Source organism: Pinus tabuliformis, chromosome 5_2 (assembly GCF_031772625.1).
Source record: "Pinus tabuliformis cultivar Carrire ecotype Pingquan chromosome 5_2, CPIR1, whole genome shotgun sequence".
Taxonomy (NCBI): domain Eukaryota; kingdom Viridiplantae; phylum Streptophyta; class Pinopsida; order Pinales; family Pinaceae; genus Pinus; species Pinus tabuliformis.
This window is the reverse complement of record NC_142306.1, coordinates 1015205317-1015225437: the sequence shown is the minus strand read 5'-3', so window position 1 is coordinate 1015225437 and position 20121 is coordinate 1015205317. Positions and strand designations below refer to the sequence as shown.

The window sequence follows — 20121 nt, the reverse complement described above, 5'->3', positions numbered from 1 at the left end:
TGTTTTAGTATAAATAGAAGAGGATTCAATGTTATTTGAAGACACATTCTTCATGTGACCTCCTCCTCTCCACGTCTTGGGTTTTTGGAGCAGGAGAGAGACACCATGAAAATGTACGTTGGCCTATGATGCCCTAATTCTAACGCACAACATACACAGTAAAACATGATGCCATATACGCAGCCACGGTAGATGGAAGATGCAGTAGAAGGGAGCCATGGAAGCCGCAGTGATATGTTGCCCTAATCTGCTCCTGAAGAGCCGCACATAACGCTGTTCATGATTCACGGTCAATGCAACGTAGGTGGATACGCTGGGCACTCATAGAAATATATACGCTGGGCAGTCATACAATATACCACGCTGTCAATGGCATGCAGTAATGGCAATAGATATTACATGGATTACACGCAGCAACTCAATGAATATATTTATGCACAACGCATGTCGATACGCTGGGCACTCATAGAAATATATACGCTGGATAGTATATACGCTGAACAGATCTTGCCCTAATTATACAGAGATCCTTACGCGCAGTTAGATTATGGAAGACATTACGCTGTAATGAACATTTGCTGTAATGGGGGAAAATTCATATGCTATAATGAATTCATCTAGCTGCTGTTATGGGAGACAATTCATATGCTGAAATGGGTACATCTATATGCATTTCATGGATGTAATACGCTATTCTAAATGTAAGTGATACGCTGTTCTAAATGGATGTGATTCGTTGTTCTAAGTGAATGTGATGCGTTGCTCTAAGTGGATGTTATATGTTGTCATATAAGATATGTTCACATAGTCATATCCCTGAGCAAACCCTATACGGAAATAATGGGACTGTGTGGAGTATTGCGTGGAACTATAGCCTAGCTGCTTTGCTAGGCTGCAAGCCATAGCAAGCAGCTAAGGCTGATATGTGTATGAACTCCATAATGAAACAAGAGAAAGATAACATGATGGGCAGCATTATGAGCAGCATGGGCAACACAATGATGCATGGAGCATGGGCAATAGCGTGATGTATGAGATCATGTGTATGGGCAGCACAACGATACATGGAGCATGAACAATATCCTGATGAATGTAATCATAAGCATGGGCAGCTTGATGATGAATGAGACCATGGAAGAAGCAGCATGATGAGCAGCTCAGTCATCTAGCCCCAACACTATGATAGGGCAGCATGGTGCTACATGGTAAGGTGCGGAAAATGGACAAGATGTAGCATTACGATAGGTGAAGCCGTCACCTTGGAGAATCAATTGAAGCAGAATGTCTTCAACTGATCTCATCGTATACGAAATGATCTATGCTAGATCTAGATAAGTAAAAGTGTTGACTTCTATTGTAAATGTACTATCTCTATCTCTCTCTTTCTCTGCTGGACTTTGAAGAACATAAAAGAAGAATTGATCAAGGGTTTCCCCACACATTGTGGGGTTTGTCCCTGGCTTGCGCCACATCTTGTGTCCTCTTGTCTTGGCTTGTCTTCTGTGATTTATATTTATGTTCTATCTGCAGTTTACTTTATGTTGATGTGATTGCTAATATGAAAAAGAAATTAAATAAATTGCTCTAGCATAGAACATACTTAAACTTAACAAGTCTCAATGCGTTGGATCCTCCTCGCTCATTGACTTACCATATTGCAAATAAGGCAGTATCTGATGTCTATCTGCTAGAGCAATCATCGAATACGGGATTCTTCAATAATCGAATCCCCCCTCTGGTTGTCACAGAGAATCACAGTGGTATTCATCATGTGTACAAACAACTCCCTTAAGAGCTTCTACAACCATGCAGCTTCACACGAGATCATACTTGTAGCTTATGTATTCGGTCTCGGCGGTGCTTATAGCAACCGACTTCTGCTTCCTGCTCATCCATGATATCGAAGCAGAATCCAAAGAAAACCAGCATTGAGAAGTGCTCTAGTGATCCTTCACACTGCGTGCCCAGTCAGCATTCGAATAATCATGCAGTTTCATATTTCCGGCAGTGTATCTCAATCCATGGAGATTATGCCCCAAAGATATCTCAGAAGATTCTTGGCACCAATCCAGTGAGGCTCAACCAAATATGAGCTCACCATGCTAACTTCAAAACATATGTCCGGACGGAAGTTCACCAAGAATATCAACGCAAATGAGTTTATGAAACTCAAAGGCATTTCCCAAATCTGGTTTGACATCACTACCATATAACTTCTGAAAGTTAAGATCCTCGAGGTAGTCACAGGCTTGTAGTTTATCATTCCACATCTAGAATCCAACTCCCTCTTACTTCTGCAAATGAGAGGGTTTGCACCTGTTAGAAATAGGTCGTCCTCATAAGGTGCCGGTATGAGAGGTCTATCATCCACAACCTTCAGGGAATGGTTTGGATCGGTTTCACTCCCAGTGAATCTCAGCGTCATCAGATAGCTATCAATCCTCTCATACTACGCCTGGGGTGTTTTGCTTCAAGCCATAGAGGACTTTCTTCCACCTGTATACATGAGATTCCCGATCATGAATCTCAAACTCATTGGGTTGTTCCAAACCTATGGACTTGCTGCATGAGGGGAATGGTCTCCTTATAAGATTTTCCTTCGGTACATCTCAGACATGTACCTTCATGCTCTACTTGAATTCAGACATCCCTATCACCATTTGACTCACATCAGGTAGGGCCCCATAGGTAGACCTCCGGTGTTATAGATGCGATATGTCAATTGACATGATCCCCAATGGACCATCCTGCAACTTGATACAAATTGCCAACCCTGAACCCATGAGAAAAAGCATCTTTGAAAATTATATTTTTTAACACGTACCTTTCCATCGATGAATGCCACCCTGAAACCTTTGACTTCCATTTCCGAGATGGACACCAGGTTCTTCTTGCAATCAGGTACATAAAAGAGATTCTGTAAATGAATCAAGTTACCCTTATTCAATTGAGAGTTAACATTCCCTACACCCTTTCTGGGATAGGTGGCATCGGCTCCAAGTATAATCCCACGATTGTTTCCATCTCTACCAAATTAGAGAGTTCACCCATCTATCCGATGAGGTGCCTTGAAGCACTACAATCTATAAGCCATATTCCTAAAGAATCTGAAGGAGAGGGCCAATACAAGATAACGCTTCTTTATTTTATCAGAAACAACATTTGATTTTTCATACCTGTGGTTCCTTGCTTTCTTTGAAGAGTCGGCCATTTCCTTGATGACCTGCATTACTTGTCATTCCTTTGATCATTGAAGATGTCCTTGGAATGATTGCTATCTTTATTAAGAGGTGTGTCTCTACCATTCGGACACTCCTTTGCATATGGCCGAACTTATTGCAACCAAGGGATCTGCGTTTCCTTCCACCCTTAGATCCGGACTTCCCAATGAAGTGATCTTTAGGTAGTCCTTATTCCGCTGTGCCATTCTGATAATATTCTCTGCTTCGACTTCACCCTTGGTGAATTTGCAGAGGGATGAGGAATCCACTGATCCTTTTGTCCTTTTCAAACTGTCTTCAGTGATTGCTCTTTCACTCTTGCTTGGGCATTGTCTTCACCTCAGCTCTGCTACCATGTTAATTTTAGGTATCTTCTATGCTTAGAGCAATTTATTTCAATTTTCACAGTTAGCTCCATACCTTTTCTAGATTAGCAATCATATCAGCATTAAAGTAAACTGCAGATAGAACATAAACATAAATCGCAGAAGACAAGCCAAGACAAGAGGACACAAGCTGTGGTGCTAGCCAAGGACAAACCCCAATGTGGGGAAACCCTTGATCAATTCTTCTTATATGTTCTTTAATAGTTCAACAAAGAAAGAGAGAGAGAGAGAGAGAGATAGTACGTTTACAATAGAAGTCAACACTTTGACTTATCTAGATAAGAACATAGATCATCTCTAAGAAGATGATACATGAGATCAGTTGAAGACATGCTGCTTCAACTAATTCTCCAAGGTGACTCCTTCACCTATCGTTGTGTTGCATTTCATCATCATGCTGCACCTCACCGTGCTGCACCATGCTGCACCCATCATCACTATGCCGCATCTCATCATGCTTCATTAATCATGACTGTACCCATCACTGTATTGCATTATGTGCCATTGCTGCACCATATTGCCATCCTGACCTATGTGTTGGCTGCACCTTGCTTGCTTGTTGTCCGTAGCATGCTTGTTGTTGCATGCTAGTTGTCCCTTGCATGCTAGTTGTAACATTACATGCTTGGTGTATTTGCTAGTAAGTACCATACAACTGTCCCAATGTTAGTTAGTTGTCCCTTGCAATCTGCTATCCTTCGAAGACAGATGCTTCCGCTGTTTCGGCAATTCCCGACAGTTCCGATTGTTCCTGGCAGTTTCGGCAGTTCCGACTTTTCCGGCAATTCAGGCAGTTTCGGCATTTCCGGATTTTTCGGCTTTTCTGGCAGTTCCGACTTTTCCAGCATTTCCGGCAGTTTCGGCTTTCCCGGCAGTTCCAGCTTTTCCGACTTTTCTGATAGTTCCGACTTTTCCGACAATTCTGGCTTTTCCTGCAGTTTTGGCAGTTCCGGCTTTTCTGGCATTTCCAGCAGTTCCGGCTTTTCCGGCAGTTCCAGCTTTTCCGGCAGTTCCGGCTTTTCCAGTAGTTTCGGCTCTTTGCCCTCTGGATCAGGGCAATGTTATTCCTTAGGATCTCTCCTCCTACTAAAACCCAAAGACAAGTAGAGAGAGGAAGAGATCCCAAGAGTGTTGAAATGACTTGAAGGCCACCTCTATTTATACTAAAACGTTGAGCACATGTGGGATTTATTTGGTTGTTGGCCGACCTTGACGAATTGTCTTATAACGCAAATAAGTTCATAACTCCATGAATACTTATCGGAATCGGATGATCTTTAGATCAATCCTACACCTCTCGATGAGAGGGATCCAAGAAAAATATCAGCTGCCATAAATAAGATGACCCAAATGGAGTTTGTCCCTAGTTGCCAATTTTAACAGATCTCCAAGACCCAGAAAATATTTCGAGAGAAAACACCCAGAGACAACTTAATTAAATTAATTGATTGATAATTAAAAATTGCCTAAATTAGGCAAATCGATTAATTAAAGGAAATTAATTGAGAAATGTGAGAATGCTCTAGAAACTCACATGGATTGAGTTTGAGATGATCTTAGTCGTTGATGGAGATCTAATCATGACCGTTGGTTCACAAACAAGAGATTATAAGAGTAGGATGATGGGGATGGAGATAGACACATCGAGTAAATGGGTGATCTTGGCAGATCGAATTTCCTAGAGTGCAAAGACTCATCAGGGAAGAGAATTTGAGCTAGAGATCAGCAACAGAGGAAGAGGAGCAATAATAGAGATTTCTAGTGTCGGAGGAGTCAGCTGAGAGAGGCCGAGTTATTCCACAGGAGGCTTTGTAGGGGTTCGTGTAGAGCCTCAAAGAGGAAACTCAATTTTGCTGAAGAGGAGGTCAATTCCGCTGCCAAAGGCTGGGATAATTTTCTAGAGGGATAGAGAATCACTTCCAGAGGCAGTAGTAGCTAGCACATCTTGATCAGAGGCAGATCTAGGGAGTGTGTGAGAGGGATTTCATTGCATTTGCGTAGAGGCTTGCGCAGGGTCTTGGATAGCCAGTTCGAGTGGCCAGATTGTTGCCGAATTGCTTGTGGAGAAGGTAAAAATTCCCTCAGTAATTTTTCTAGTGATATCTCAAGAGAGGATTGCTAGTTTGGCAACCAAATTTGTACTTATAATTTTTGCTACCGAATAATAATAATAAAATCCTCATCTGTTACAACAGTTTCCCCACACTGGGTTTTTCCGAGGACATTTGTCCAATTTTTTTTGAAAATTTCAAAATTGAAATCGTATTGCAGCGACTGGAATTAATTCTTCTAATTGTTAATTAATTTAACAATCTATTGCTACGAGAAATACCAATTTAATCACATTGCAACCTTCACAAATAACACTGTGGAAATAAATAGTGCTGGAAACTAAGAAAATACTAGCACACAATAAAAATGACACCGTTATTTTTGGACAAATATCCCTGGAAAAACCCAACTTGGGAAAACCAGTGCAGCAGTTGAGGGTTTTTATTATTATTCAACAATAAAATTCTGAGTAGAATATATGGATGCCCCACTGGCAATCTAAACAGCAAGAAAATCTTGACAAAATTATTTAAGGGAATTTCCCTTCTTCCACAAGCATTCCTGACAGAACTTCCCTTTAGAGAAATCTGTCCTCGTGGACCCTCTGTGTCAGCCTCTGCGCAGTGTTTTCACAAACCCTTGGATGTCTAACCCCGAAATTGTAGTTATAATTGCAACTTATGTTGAACACTATTTCATTTTCATTACTTTGAAGCATTGCAAATCAATATCTCTTTTGGGGAAAAAATTACGTGCATTTCATCTAAGGCATTTTAGTATAGGAAGGCCCCAAGCCTCATTAAAATTTTACCTCCAACATAAGTTGGTTAATGTAAACATCTTAGGGATCCTCTACTCCTCTATTGACTCCTCACTGTGAGATCCATATCTTTGGTCGAGAGTGAGGTCTAGGGATTGAAGAGTTAAATTGTAATCTTGTTGTAGAGATAATTAATAAAATTAACCAAGAGAACTTTCCATTACATTTATTTTACTTGTTTCTTAATGGTTTGAGTTTTCATATGCAAAGTCTATTCTGAAAGCAAGTATTGTAATCCTTTCAAACAAGTGTTTTCTTTTTTATGCTTCAAGTCTAATTGCATATTGATGTCTTGGTTTAGCAGTTCCTTTCTTTTACATTTCCAAGTTAGTTACTAATTTTTAGGTTTTGGCAAGATATGTTTCATATGTTTTAATTCATAAAGTTGATTATCTCAAAAGAATTTTGTATCTTACATATCTTGTGTTAACAATTTTTATTTACATTTCAAGGTTACTTTGTTTTCTCTTTTGAGAGCATTGCATTTTACTTTGAGCAAATATATCTTTAAATTGTTGAGCAAATTCCTTATAAGGCACTGGTTTTATGGTTTCTGTCATATTAAGGATTGACATTATTGTTTCAAGTTGTTCATTTCATATTTGTTCAAAAATCTTTAAAAGTAATCCATTTTCACTATAACACACTCCTAGAAACTCACATCTTTTAACTTAACTTTTCATTAGGGACCATCTTTTATTAGTAAAAACTTGCATGTGGAGTGAAATGTATTGATTTTAAGCATGCACAATATGAAATTTAAAAGCTAGAAAGCTAAGAAAAAACTAAAAGCAAGATTAGACCACCCACAAGAATCCCTCCTCTAAATGAGGAAGGGGGATGCCATGGGAAAAATCCCAAGTTTCCTCCAACAATTTTTTTTATTATCTTTTATTAGTGCTTAAATCAGGTAAAAATGCCTCTAAGAGGGCAGCCCAGAATACGAGAGAGATCTTTACAAAGACGAGACTCTAACAAAGCTAGACTTTCTCCCTAAAAACTATAACAACAACAAACTTGAAGATGGAAACAACTCTCCAAAAGATATTCACAAGGCTCAAAAGGCCCACAACCTCGATGAGTTTGCAACTCTCTCCCAAGTGCTTATGGCCTCCTTAGAAATCAGTGTTTGGATAGCGTGAGAGGGTCCTGCATACACACAAGTGAGTAGTTTTCCAAAGCTTCTCCTCAAGCTCCTTGCTGCCCAATGCTCAAGCCTATGGGTTGCAAAACACAAAAAAATACCAATTGTCAGTGTAAAATTAGGAAAAAGAAACCAAAACTAAACTTAGAATTTAATTTACAAAGTACTAGCTCAAGTAATGGGAGTGAACCCCCATACTTGCCTAGCTTTAGAAATGACTCTTGAATAGGAGATATAACTTTGAAAGAAATAGAATCAAAGAAGTATTTTGAATTTTAAATGGATGATCAAGTAGCTATAGATTAAGAAAAATCCCTTTTGCTTTTTTTGTTGGATTGAAAACTTGAAGCAAAAAAAATGGCCGAGTCTTGGATCGTTGTGATTCTAGGAGTGAGTTGATCTAATTGAGATTTCTCCCACTTTCAGATAGATTCCTGCACACAATATAAAAGATCTTTCCCACACACTTGAACACGTATTAGTTTTCACAATATTAGAGCAATATAATGAATAAGATAAACCAAACATTCCTCCTAAAATGAATCGGCAATCTTATCTCTAGAATATTGTAACTTGCACACATCAATCCAAGCAAGATGAGAAGCATAAATTAATATTAATTCATCATGTGAAAGACATTTAAACACAATAGCAGTGGTATGAAAGGACATCACTTCATTACGCCAAGATAACACCAGCTAGATATCCCCAAAGTCTTGATTGTATTAAAAAAGTATGTAAGTGCAAAATGACAGAGTTTCCTCAAGCCCAATAGCTTATTACATGATACAAATGAGAAATCAAGGCTCTATTATATAGAACTATGGGAGCCAATCCCAATGTAGAAGTGATTAAACAAGTGGCATGAAGTGACAATCCCAAAGAGAAATTCGAATTTTTTGAATGGAGCTCCAACGTCAAGTATAAAAATCGAATTCTAGCAAGTGGACATCATTTTCTTCTTCCCTTATGTGTCAAATTTGAATTTTATGATGGAATGACAAGTATATATGGGTTGTAACCCATGTGGGGACAATTTCCCACAAAAATATCCACCAAATATTCTCCCAAATCCTTCCAAATGTGCATTAACTTCACAAATTCGAATTTTCAAGTAAGCAACGTTCTCATTTAATGCTAGAAGTTCGATTTTATTTGAGCACATGTCCTTTCCTTGATTTTAGGAGTCCACATCACTTTGGGATTTCACTTTAACTCCTCCATAATTTTCCACCTCATTTCTACAACATTTAGCATGTGAATATTTATTTTTCTCCATTTATTTAATTTTTGACTTAATTAATTGCTGAATTTTCCGCTAAACTTAGGAAAAGTGGGTTTTGAGGGTTTAAAACACATTTTGAACCCCTCAAAGTGTGTCATGGTAGAAATTTGAGGGTGATAGGTGCAAATTTCACTACTCATACTCCATACAACTTCTCTAGACATCACATATTACATTACAAATACAATTTTATTTGCAATTTCTGCAGTGCAGAAAATCTAAAAAAAAAAAAAAAACTACCTAGACCTAACCAAATTCCACGAATTTTTTTGTGTGATTTAGTATCGTAATATACATCGACTCTAGACACTAAGATGTGTTAAGGGCTCAACCTTCAAACCGTCACCCCGACTTTGGGGTAAAAAGTGAGTGAAAAAATCCAGAAAATTATCCGCTTTTGAAAAAGAAGGGATACTTAATCAGATAAAAAACACTCCAAGGTGTACTCGTTTGCTGATCGAGTTCCAACATCCTAGGCCTATTACATACTCAAAACTCATCATTACTAGTATCACTTATTGTTGATTTGGGGTAGCATCGGATGTGCTCTAGCCACGAAATTTGGTGGAGAGGTTGGGGCACATGAGATCTTCAATACTCAGAAAGGGTTTGGGAAGATTCTAAACAGATCAGAAGATATTAAAATAATTAATATTTTTAATGGAGTCTCTAAGTCTAAACTTAGGGAAAATAAAATATTAATATGTATTAATATGAATCTGTATTAGAATGGTCCAAAAGACATGGATCAAGCCAGATCTAATCTTAGCCGTTGATTAGGGACTTAATCTCAGCTGCTTAGATGTCAACAGGAAAAGTATAAGAGGAGGCTTGAGGGTCATTTGGAGAAGCACACCAAATGATCAGTCATTCTATTGTCTAGAGCGGGATTTGCTAAGAGAGATAGAATCAGTGATCAGGAGAGTAGCTGAGGGGCATTGAGTATAGAGAAACAAAGAAGGCAGAGAGTGTGTTGGGAGAGCAGCGTAGCAGCCAAGTAGAGTGACGCAGAGCCAGCAAGGGCTCATGCAGGGCCACGCAATGGCAGTCAAGGGCTAGCACAGAGCACCAGAGGGGCCAGCACAGTGGACGCAGAGGCTCATAAAGCTGACGCAGGGCCTCCTAGGGCTGACACAGGCCTAGAAAGGTTGACGCAGGGCCAACGTGAGACAGAGAGGGGCTGACACAGTTTAGATTGGGCAGACGCTGGGGTTGTAGGAGCATTTTTGTGCTGAGGAACTGCCAGAAGGATTTTCCGGGGTTTCAGCTAGGAGATTTCTCTCAAAATGTGAGGTATAGTTGCTAAGGAAATTCTCTGTTGGGTAGGCCAGTTTCAACACCCAGATTGTACTCTAATATTGCTTAATAAGAAAACCCTCAGATAGTTGCACTGGTTTTCCCGCATTGTGTTTTTCCGATGACATTGATCCAAAAATAATGGTGTCATGTGGTGTGTTTGTTCTTGTTTCTTTTAGTTGTTGATCTGTAATATGTTGAGCATGGACTGATGTTTATTTTCAGTATTTACTTTGTAAATAACTTGTTAAAGGAAAATTAACAAGTAGGTAGGAATAAATCAGAAAATGTGCATGAAGGGTTTCTAAACTAAGTAAACTTAGAAACTTCAACACTTATTACAGTTCTTCGTAGGGTGTGGAATCTGGGTACAAGAAATATGATAAGAAAATAGAAGTAGAGTTAAAAAACTTTGTTGAGTGATGATATCTGATGGTACAAGTGTCCTCTGTATCATCCTTGAGCATGGAGTCTTTCATTTAATCATCAAGTGCCACTCCAGCGGTCAACAGGTCCCATTAAAAGGAATTAATTATTTTAACACAACGGTTTTTGGGTGGAATTTCCCAAAACGATTTCTGCGTTTTTTGGAATACATGTGTCTAAGCCTCCCTACAAAATTTGAGACTTAGAGCACATCCAATGCTACCGAAAATAAACACTCCCTCTTAGCGAGGAATGTGCTCTAGTAATGACTCCAACTATAGCATCACACTTTTCTGTAACATCTCCCTCTGCACTGCTGATGTCTGACATGTTGTCCACTAACATCTACGCAAATGCTGCATCTGTACTGCTGTTGACCTTGTCACTATCAACACTGCATCTATAATGCAACTCCCTCTAAATTTCTGCATCTGTGCTGCTGCTGGCACTGGCACTGCCAACTGTTACTGGACTGTAAACTATTGTTGCTGCTGCATCAACAACAGAAACAACATCCCAAATTACTGAACTCACTATGTTTAGTATGATACCACGTGAATGTTGAAGCCTAACTGCTGCTAGTCTTTGTGTTGACCCTCTGAATCTACTACGTTGTTGCTGACCTCTGCTCTATGCCATTTGCACTGCTGCCAATTCTGCTTTGCGCTATTCAGTCTTTGGAATCCCTAGCCACTGTAACATCATCCAACACTATTCCATCCTGCTACCTTTGATCTGGGCTCTCGTAGCAAGGAATTGATCCAGGAGGTGGGCTCCTCAAGGATCCTGCCCATCTCTAGCTCTTTCGAACTATAGCTCCAAATCAACCCACCTCCCTTCTGGAGGTATTTCGGTTGTCATGGCGAACTCCTCCTCTTCAATCTTCGTGGGCGTAGCCTTTGGATCATGTTTCTCATCTTTGTCCTTCTTCCTCAGAGGAAACTGTGTAGCGTAGTGACCCATCTCACCACACCTGAAACACTTGATCTTAAAGACGTCCTTCTTAGTCGTTGCCTTTTCGATGCAAGGGCTGCATTCTCCTCCTCCTCCTTGGGCTTCGACCCACTGCTACTTCTTCCATCAAGTTTAACCTTGACTAAGTCTCTCCTCAGCTCCTCTTATTTTAGAGCTGCCCACATCTCATCCCAATTCGAAAAAGCTACTTTTCCCATGATACTCTGGACAAAGACTTGCCACTCATCTAAGACAGAATTGAGGGCCAATCTGACCAACTCTGAATCTTGAGGTGTATGCCCCACAACGGACACTTCATCACGGGTCTCTTGAAGCTTCGCGAGGATGGATCCACATGCTCCCCCTTCTGCATCTGAGCAGATCTCAGCTTCTACTCTAAGTACATTTTCCATTGCTCAGTAGATCCCCTGATATAACATAGACAATGCGTTCCACATATCCTTAGCAGTCCCTTTGCTAGTGATATGACAAACAACATGATCTTTCACTCCGTGAAGGATCATTCTTTTCGCCTTCGCTATCTTAGCTCGATACTTCTTAAGCGGATTTGGATCAGCTGGTTTAGCCACCACACTATCAACATATATCTTGAGGGCATGCTCATCTAGAAGGAATGATGTTCTAGCCTTCCAGATGACATAGTTGGATGCCCCATCCAACCTGTCCTGATCCCTCAAGCCACTGGTTTCCATTTCTGCCACAAAGAGAAAGTCAAATGACGTCCTCTCTCCTCTGCACCGTTGCTGGGTTAGCCTACGCACTCCTCGCTAGAGCTATTAAAACTGTTGCTCCTTGTTGTTGCTCAACTTGTGAGTATTCAAATTCCTTAGCTAGGAATTCTTTGAGGAAGAAATTCCCTCAACCGTGCTCCTTCCTTCTCCTTTGATGTCTTTCTACCCAGCAAAACGACCTACAAAAAACACTGCGTCCCACTAGATCTCCTCATGCTGAGGCTTCTACACTGCTCCCTTTGCCCCGACAAAAACTTGATCTAGAAGCCCTTCTCTCTATTGACTCACTCGGAGATAGATTGCCTCGAAATTTCAGCGCTCTGGCTAGAACTGCCCAAACCCTCTGGGGTTTCGAACTGCTGCATCCTCCAGATTATTCAAACTCCCTCTTCTGCTCTTGTTGGGTTCTCTGGCACTGTTCTTCTTGCTTCACCTGCAATGCTCTGATAACATGTGAAAATTCGAGAATCCCACTCGAATCAACTACTGTAATAACTGATTAAACTTTTGCTATCTGTTAATTACTGAAACAAATTATTTACTATTACCTACAACGAATATCGAAGCTAATACAACTGCAACCTTCACTTAATTATTAATTTGCCAAAAACAAGAACGAAACAATAGAGAAAAATCCACACAAGTGACAGTATTTTTTGGACAAATGTCCTCAGAAAAACCTAATGTGGGAAAACTGGTGCAGCAACTTCGAGGGTTTTATATTATTAAGCAGTAGTTTCTGAATACAATTTTGGATGCCCTTCCAACAATCCAGTTACAGAGAAAATAAACTGGTAGAAAAACATGGTGAGATTACCTCACTCTACCCAGCAATTCCGGCTGTTTCGACAGCTGAACCAACTGCCCCCAACTATCTTTGCGCTGGCCCTATGTTAGCCTCAACAGGGTCTGCATTAGCCCAACTGGGAAACGTCTGCCCTCTAGAGTAGTTTCCAGCCCTCTCAGCTCAGAAATCTCAGCTGCCCGAGAGATTTCAGATTTTTGCACTTAAAGATTGTGATGCTTCTGCGTGATCCCTTCTGGCTCTACGTCAACTCTACGTGGGCCCTTTTGGCCTAGTGTCAACCCCTCCTGGGTTTGCGCTGCCTCCTGCTAGTGTCTCTCTGCCTCTTTGCTGTTGATTCTGGGTCCTACAGAAGATACTCCAACCCAACTATCCTTTCCCTTCACTGCAAAAGCTCACTATCGAAAATCTCCTGACACCTACTCTACTTCAGAAAATCGATTCTCTGAACTCTTTCTGTGTTTCTTTCCAAGTGACCCTCAAGCCTTCTTAAATAATAGCCTCGTTGACATTCAACGACCCAGATTAGAAGCTAATCAACTGCTAAGATCATTTCTGCTTGATCCTCGTATTCTTTTAGAAGTTACACCCACACTTTGATTAATACTCTTTAATTATTTTATTCCTGAGTTTAGACTTAGGGTCCCATTAAAGATAATTAATTATTTTAATACAACTATTTCTAGGTGGAATTTGCCAAAACGATTTATGGGTTCTTTGGAACAAATGCGCTTAAGCCTCCTTGCAAAATTTGAGACTCAGAGCACATCCAATGCTACCAGAAATCAAGATACTTTAGGGGGAAGATGGGTATAGTGGAGAACACCTTTCTTGCTAGGAGGGAGTGTTAGATTATGGTTGCAATGGATAGGTGTTCTAGTCTCTATGATGTCTAAGAGGCTAAGGAACATGAGATCTCTAAAACCTAGAAAAGTTTTTGCAAGAAAAGACTTGGAGACGCCTCAATTAAATTAATTAGCCATAATAAAAATATTTCCTAAGTCTAACTTAGGAAAACTGAGTTAATTAAAGTGAATTAATTGGGGAAGTTTGATTTTGCTCTAGAGACTTCCGGAAAAGTTGATTGATGGAGTCAAGATGATCTTAGCCATTAGTTGAGATGTGATCGTGGCCATTGAGACCCCAACAAGAGATTATAAGAGTTGGTCGAAGGGTTTGGCGAAGGCATCGAAACAGTTCTGAGTTGAGCAGTACGACTACTCAGTTGTAGGTACTCAGAAAGGGTGCAGTTGAGATAGGGAAGCATCAGTAGCAGGGCTTCAACAGAGATTTGGGAGCAGAGTTCCAAAGGATATTTCCCGAGTATTTTCCATTGTCTAGGAGACATGAAGAGGAGGCCAAAATATTTGCAGAGGAGGTTGTATTAAGCCAGTGCGAGTTGCCAGTAGATAGTGCGGGTGGCAGAGGAGCTCGTTCAGTTAGCCAAAGGCTAGATGCATCATCCAAAGGTAGAGCGAGTGGGCCTAGAGAAATATAGCAGGTTGGACGTCTTGTAGGAGGGAGATTTTGGGGCTGAACGGATTTCTGAAAAGAAGCAATGCACATTTCCTAAAGTCAGTGTGAATCGCCTGGGAGAGTGCAAGTTGCAGGAAGAGGACCAGATTGAGTTACAAAAGGAGACAAAAAGTCTCCATATTTTTTTGTCAATCGAGATTAGTATTTGCCGGAGGTTTTCCAGTGAAAGGCAACCAATTGTAACATCCTAAATTACTAAATAATAATAAAATCCTCATCTCCTGCACTAGTTTCCCTTCAGGGTTTTTCCAGGGACATTTGTCCAAAAATAATAGTGTCATATTTTTTTGTGTGTGCATGTTTTCTCAGTTCCCATTTTTATATTTGGCAACGTTTTATTTGTGAATATTGAAATAAGGATTTAATCATTATTTGTCGTAAAGAAATTTACAAAAGACAAATAATCTCCAGTATATAGAAAATAAAATTCCAGTTTATTGCAATTGTGGAAATTTCTCAAAGAGGTCCAAAGATCCCTTTGCCCTCTTAACTAAGTCAACATTCCACTTTATTGAACTCCAATGGCTAGTATAAGGGGCTTGACTTGGTCCATTAGCTAGATCTCTAACCCTTGGCTTCTTTTGGCTTGACAACTTGACTATCCTTGGTATCTTTGATCATATTCAATGTTCCACTAACCCCAATGGATAGTTTGATCTCTATACCTGTTGAAATTTCTAAGTATTACTCGTTAGAAATTTTATCTGTATTCTCTAGTTTATTTCGCCTAATTGTTTAATTACTAACAAGTTATTTAACCATATAAACACTGAAATAAACACAATACAGTCTCAACCATCTACAAATCAACAATTGAAAGAAATAGACAAACACACAAGGGACACCATTATTTTTGGACAATCACCCCCGTAAAAACCTTACTTGGGAAAACCGGTGCAGTAGTTCTGAGGGTTTTATTATTAAGCAACTTTTCTTGAGTACATTGGGTGCCAAACTGGCTCACCCGACAGAGATAATATGGCAGTAATACCTCTCTTTGGAAGCCGATATTCTGAAAGCCTTCCTCGCAAAACCCTCTCCGGCACAATGTGAAACATTGCGTCAACCCTCTGAGGCTCTGCGCCAGCCTGAAACCCTCCGCGTTAGCCCTCTGAGGCTCTGCGCAACCTCTCTGGCCCTTTGCGTCACTTCTGCAGTCTCTGCGTGGATGACGCAGACCCTTCTGGCCTCTGCGCAGTCATTGCTGGCCTCTGTGTGGCTCCCTCTGGCTCTGAGTCTGCCTCTCTACCTTTGCGTTGGTCTTCCGGCACTATCTCTACCTCTCTACCTCGTACTCATTGCCCCTTGCTGCAATACTGATCACTGGTTCGATTTCTCTTAGCAAACCGCGCTCTAGAAAATCGCATTGACTAATCACTCTATGTTTCTCCAATTGACCCTCAAGCCTCCTCTTATATTTTTTCTGTTGAATCTTCAATGGCCGAGATTACATCTCTAATCAACGACTAAGATTAGATTTGGCTTGATCCATGTGATTTAGAACTTTCTAACCCAGTTTTATATTAATACCTGTTGACTGCTACGCGTCAACTACCCATTGCAGTACACCCCATTTTTTTGCAAAAGGGATTGCACCTGATCGATGTATCCGTGCCATCCAAATATCATCATCAATCTAATAATCATGTTATAATGTTAACCCATTCTGCATGTATATGATGTAAATAATGTCAGCAGATTCGTGTCATGTATGTAATTGCCTAGGTAAACCTACTTTTCTGGTGACGATCTACATTCTAGGAGGTTTTTGTCTCACTGGTCCATTCCGGATGGTCGACAGAGTTTTCCTTCAGTCTTACCCTAGAGCCAGAATGTATTTTGTCACTAGGATCTTAGGTGAGTCCTCGAGTTATAGATTGAGTCTATGTAAAAGTAATTTGGAAATAATCCTAACTATTTGGTTCGGTTATTTTATTACAAATTGCTTGATCTGCTGGATTATATGTGTCACAGAAATGGGTAGTCTGTAAGGGTCTATTTTAGATGGGTTTTCCCCTTATGATGTAAAAGATATGAAAATTATGATGTAAAGTGTCTTGAGGGTTGGAAAAATAATTTATCCTCTCATAGGTTAATTAATTAAATTTTCTAGCAAAAAAATAATTAAAATTCTAAGCCAGAAATTTAATTAATTCTAGGTCCTAGGTAAATTTAAATTTTCCAAAAGAAAAATTCGTTGGTCCTTAAAATTCAAATTTTAAAAGACCCTTGCTAAATTAGTTATTTTGCTAAATTTTAAGCCTTTAGTCCCTGTGGGTTAAGTCAAAGTCAAATTTTTGAGGAAATTAACTATATTTTTTTTATTTTTGAGTTAATTAAAATGCATTTAATTGAAAAATTTGAATTTCCTCAAGAATTTAATATTTCGACTTATGAGATTAAAAAAAAAAATTAATTCTCATCGACAGTCGAGATTGCTTTGAGAAGGATCACTCGAACTAGCCATTGGAAGATTTATCTTTAAATTGGAGGTCATTTGTCAGTTGATCCATCCGATTTTTGAGTCGTGTGCTAAGTGAAAAGCTCTCTTGTAATCTTTTTATGAACAATAAAGAAAGTCTTTGGGGTTAATTTTTGTTGGTGTTACTCTTCATGGAAATACTGTAAGATGTGTCATTTTCATGCATAGATTTGTTTTTGGCCATTGCTGATAGCTTTCTGAAGAGTGATTTGAGTATAGGTATTTTGCTCAGTCGTTGGGGTTTAAATGATAATTTAAGTTTTGAATATAATAGCAGGTATCTCTATTTATCTGAATTTTATTATCGTTTTCTCGCTCTATTTTGATGGTTGAATTGAGTTTTGTAGGAAAGTCTTGATTTTTAAATCATCGAGCATTCGGGGAAGTTTTCAGTTGGACCAGCCAACTCCCGATTCGTATTTTCTGAAGAACCCAGCTTGATTTGATCCCGGGCTTATCATAAGATTTTTATTGGTAATGCATGAAGAGTTTTGGGCTAAGCACCTCCTTTTAAACTTCAAATTTTTTTTAGTTGTTTTGGGGTTAAATTGATAAATTTGGCTGTTAAGAGCCTTAGATTATCAGATATGGGGACGGAGTTGGACTCACACTCGCGAGATCTGGTAGATTTGCTATTCCTGTGCATAGATCTGTAAATTTCTTGGTTTTTCTGACTTGGGTTTTTGGTTTTTTTTTTTTTTGTATATCCGGGTTCTGGGTGTTTTCGTTTCAGGAAACAATTTTACGAGGGTTTGATCAATAACTCTGAGGCATAAGTGTGAAATTCAATTTTTTTGGGTTTGTCTTGAGTTTGGGCTATAGTTTATCTGTCTTCTTGAGGCTTTCGAAATCGTTTTTGCTCCCTGGGGTTTTCAAAGGAAAAATTTCGGATTGGTTTGTTACCTTGGTGTTATTCGTGCTGCGTTTCTCTGGTCTCTAGGAAATTTCAATTTTTTTTGTCAATCACCCTTCCCTTCCTGCGAAGATCTCTCTGCTTCCATCGCATTCATCAATCCTCATCACCTGCAGAAAGAAAAACACGTCCAACTTCTTTCCCACCCACTTCCTTGTCTGCTCTCTGCTCTCATTCCCGCCGCCTATACACCTGCACAACAAGCAAACAAACTCCGGATTTGCTATCTCTCCTCATCGAACAACTCCATTCATTTCGTTCCCTATCCGCAGTCCTCTAACCTGTTCATTGAACTTTGCTCTCGGCTTTTCCATCCTTGCGTCCTCCAACTTGCAAACACTGCCATCCTTCGCTATTGTCGCTGCCTGCATTCCCTTCCCCTGCCATTGATCCTCCCTGTTCGCATCCAAACTCCTCATCCATATTTCGCTATTGAGTTTTCGCTGTCGCCAGACCTACATCACAAGCAAACGATAAAATGCGTTAAAGTTTGCATCGAACTTTCCTTATCTTCTGCCGTCAGACTTGCATTCAACCTTCGATTTTTTTTATTTTTTTTTTGTGTGTGTATTCCTAGGGTTCAGATATTGCGTTTCCTTTTTTAGTATTGTATATGAGTGGGTAAGGGTTAGTGTAATTTTCTTTGGTCGGACTTTGCTTAAATTCTTTTGTGTTTCATTAAAAATATAAAAAAATCAAAAGTTCGATTTGGGTTTTATTTTATTTCTTCCTTTTTTTATTTGATTTGATTTTTCATTGTTTCATTTTGACTTTGAATTTTTTTATTAAAATTCAAAAAATCTTTAAAAATCTAAAAAAAAATAAAATCTAAAAATTTTAAAAAGTTCTAAACATTAAAAAAACCTAAAAAGTTTATTTTGTGTGACTAGAAAATAAATCGAAATTAATTTTCACATTAGAAGATTTTAATTTTTTTTATGTGGCCTTTGGCCCATAAAAAAATTTAAAAATTATTAAATCTTTTGATTTATTTTGGTCACATTAAAAGGTCTTAATAGATCATGAACCACATTAATCTTGCTTTATAAAACTTAGCGCATCAAAGAATTTTCCTGAGAACTAATTAAATCGTCAATTTTAAAATTCGTTCTTGGTGTTTTTTGCGCTAAGGGTAAAATCTAAAAGGGAACTTTTGTGGTATTGACATTTTTTCATTTCTCTATAATTAAACACGCTTAATTTTTTTATATCTAAAAGTTAACTATAGGAAAGTGGTAAATTTTCCTAGATTTGGGTCACCAAGCATAAATCATTTTAATTCTAGGATTGGAATTGATTAGCATTTAAATTTCATGGTAGTTGTATTTTGAGAAATTTCACTGCTAGAATATCTTGCATCTATTGAAATCGATCGTCATTGCTTGAATTATTTGATGTGTGTTACATGTTAGATATATTGCGAATATTTTCAAGTAATTGTTAAAGTGCTCTGTTGTGGAATTATAATAGATTGCATATCTTTGTTTCCTAAGCTGAGTATACTTTTGAGCATTTGTTGACATTGATATTAATTGCAAAGAAGTTTTTGTTCTCTTTGAGCTATAATTGTATCAGAAAGATTTGAAATAAGCTTGTGGTTTAATTGTAATATTTTCAGGAGTTTACTTTTAAGTTTTCATCCATAAAGCGAACATTTAATTTTGGTGATTAAGGGCTTTTGCGACACAAGTGTTTTCCCATCCTCGAGTCTAACTTCATCCCATCATCTGGTGCATTCACATATAATTTAGCTTTGCATAAATAAAATTTACTTCCAAGCATAAGCTTGGTCGATAGAGAGATAGGTATCCATCCATCTTTGCTTGAGAAGCCTGCTTTTAATAGTACTTAAACGGTGACCTTGTAGTGGTCAGAGCCACAACTCTTTGCAGCGCCGGAGGCAACGGGTATGTTAGATTTTCAGGAGAGGTATCATTAATCACACCTTAGTGTCCTTCACCTTATCTTCTCTCTGCCAATTACTATGAAATCAGGCTCACACAGAAAGGATTGAAGGATTCACATTTAGATAGGCACTTAACTAAAATT

At 39.0% G+C, this 20121-nt stretch overlaps 1 protein-coding gene across 1 annotated transcript in view; it reads left to right on the top strand.

Annotated features, from left to right (window-relative positions):
* Positions 1-20121, top strand: part of LOC149162716 (uncharacterized) — a 258643-nt gene that overhangs the window by 103998 nt on the left and 134524 nt on the right. The gene's annotated exons all lie outside the window — the stretch shown is intronic.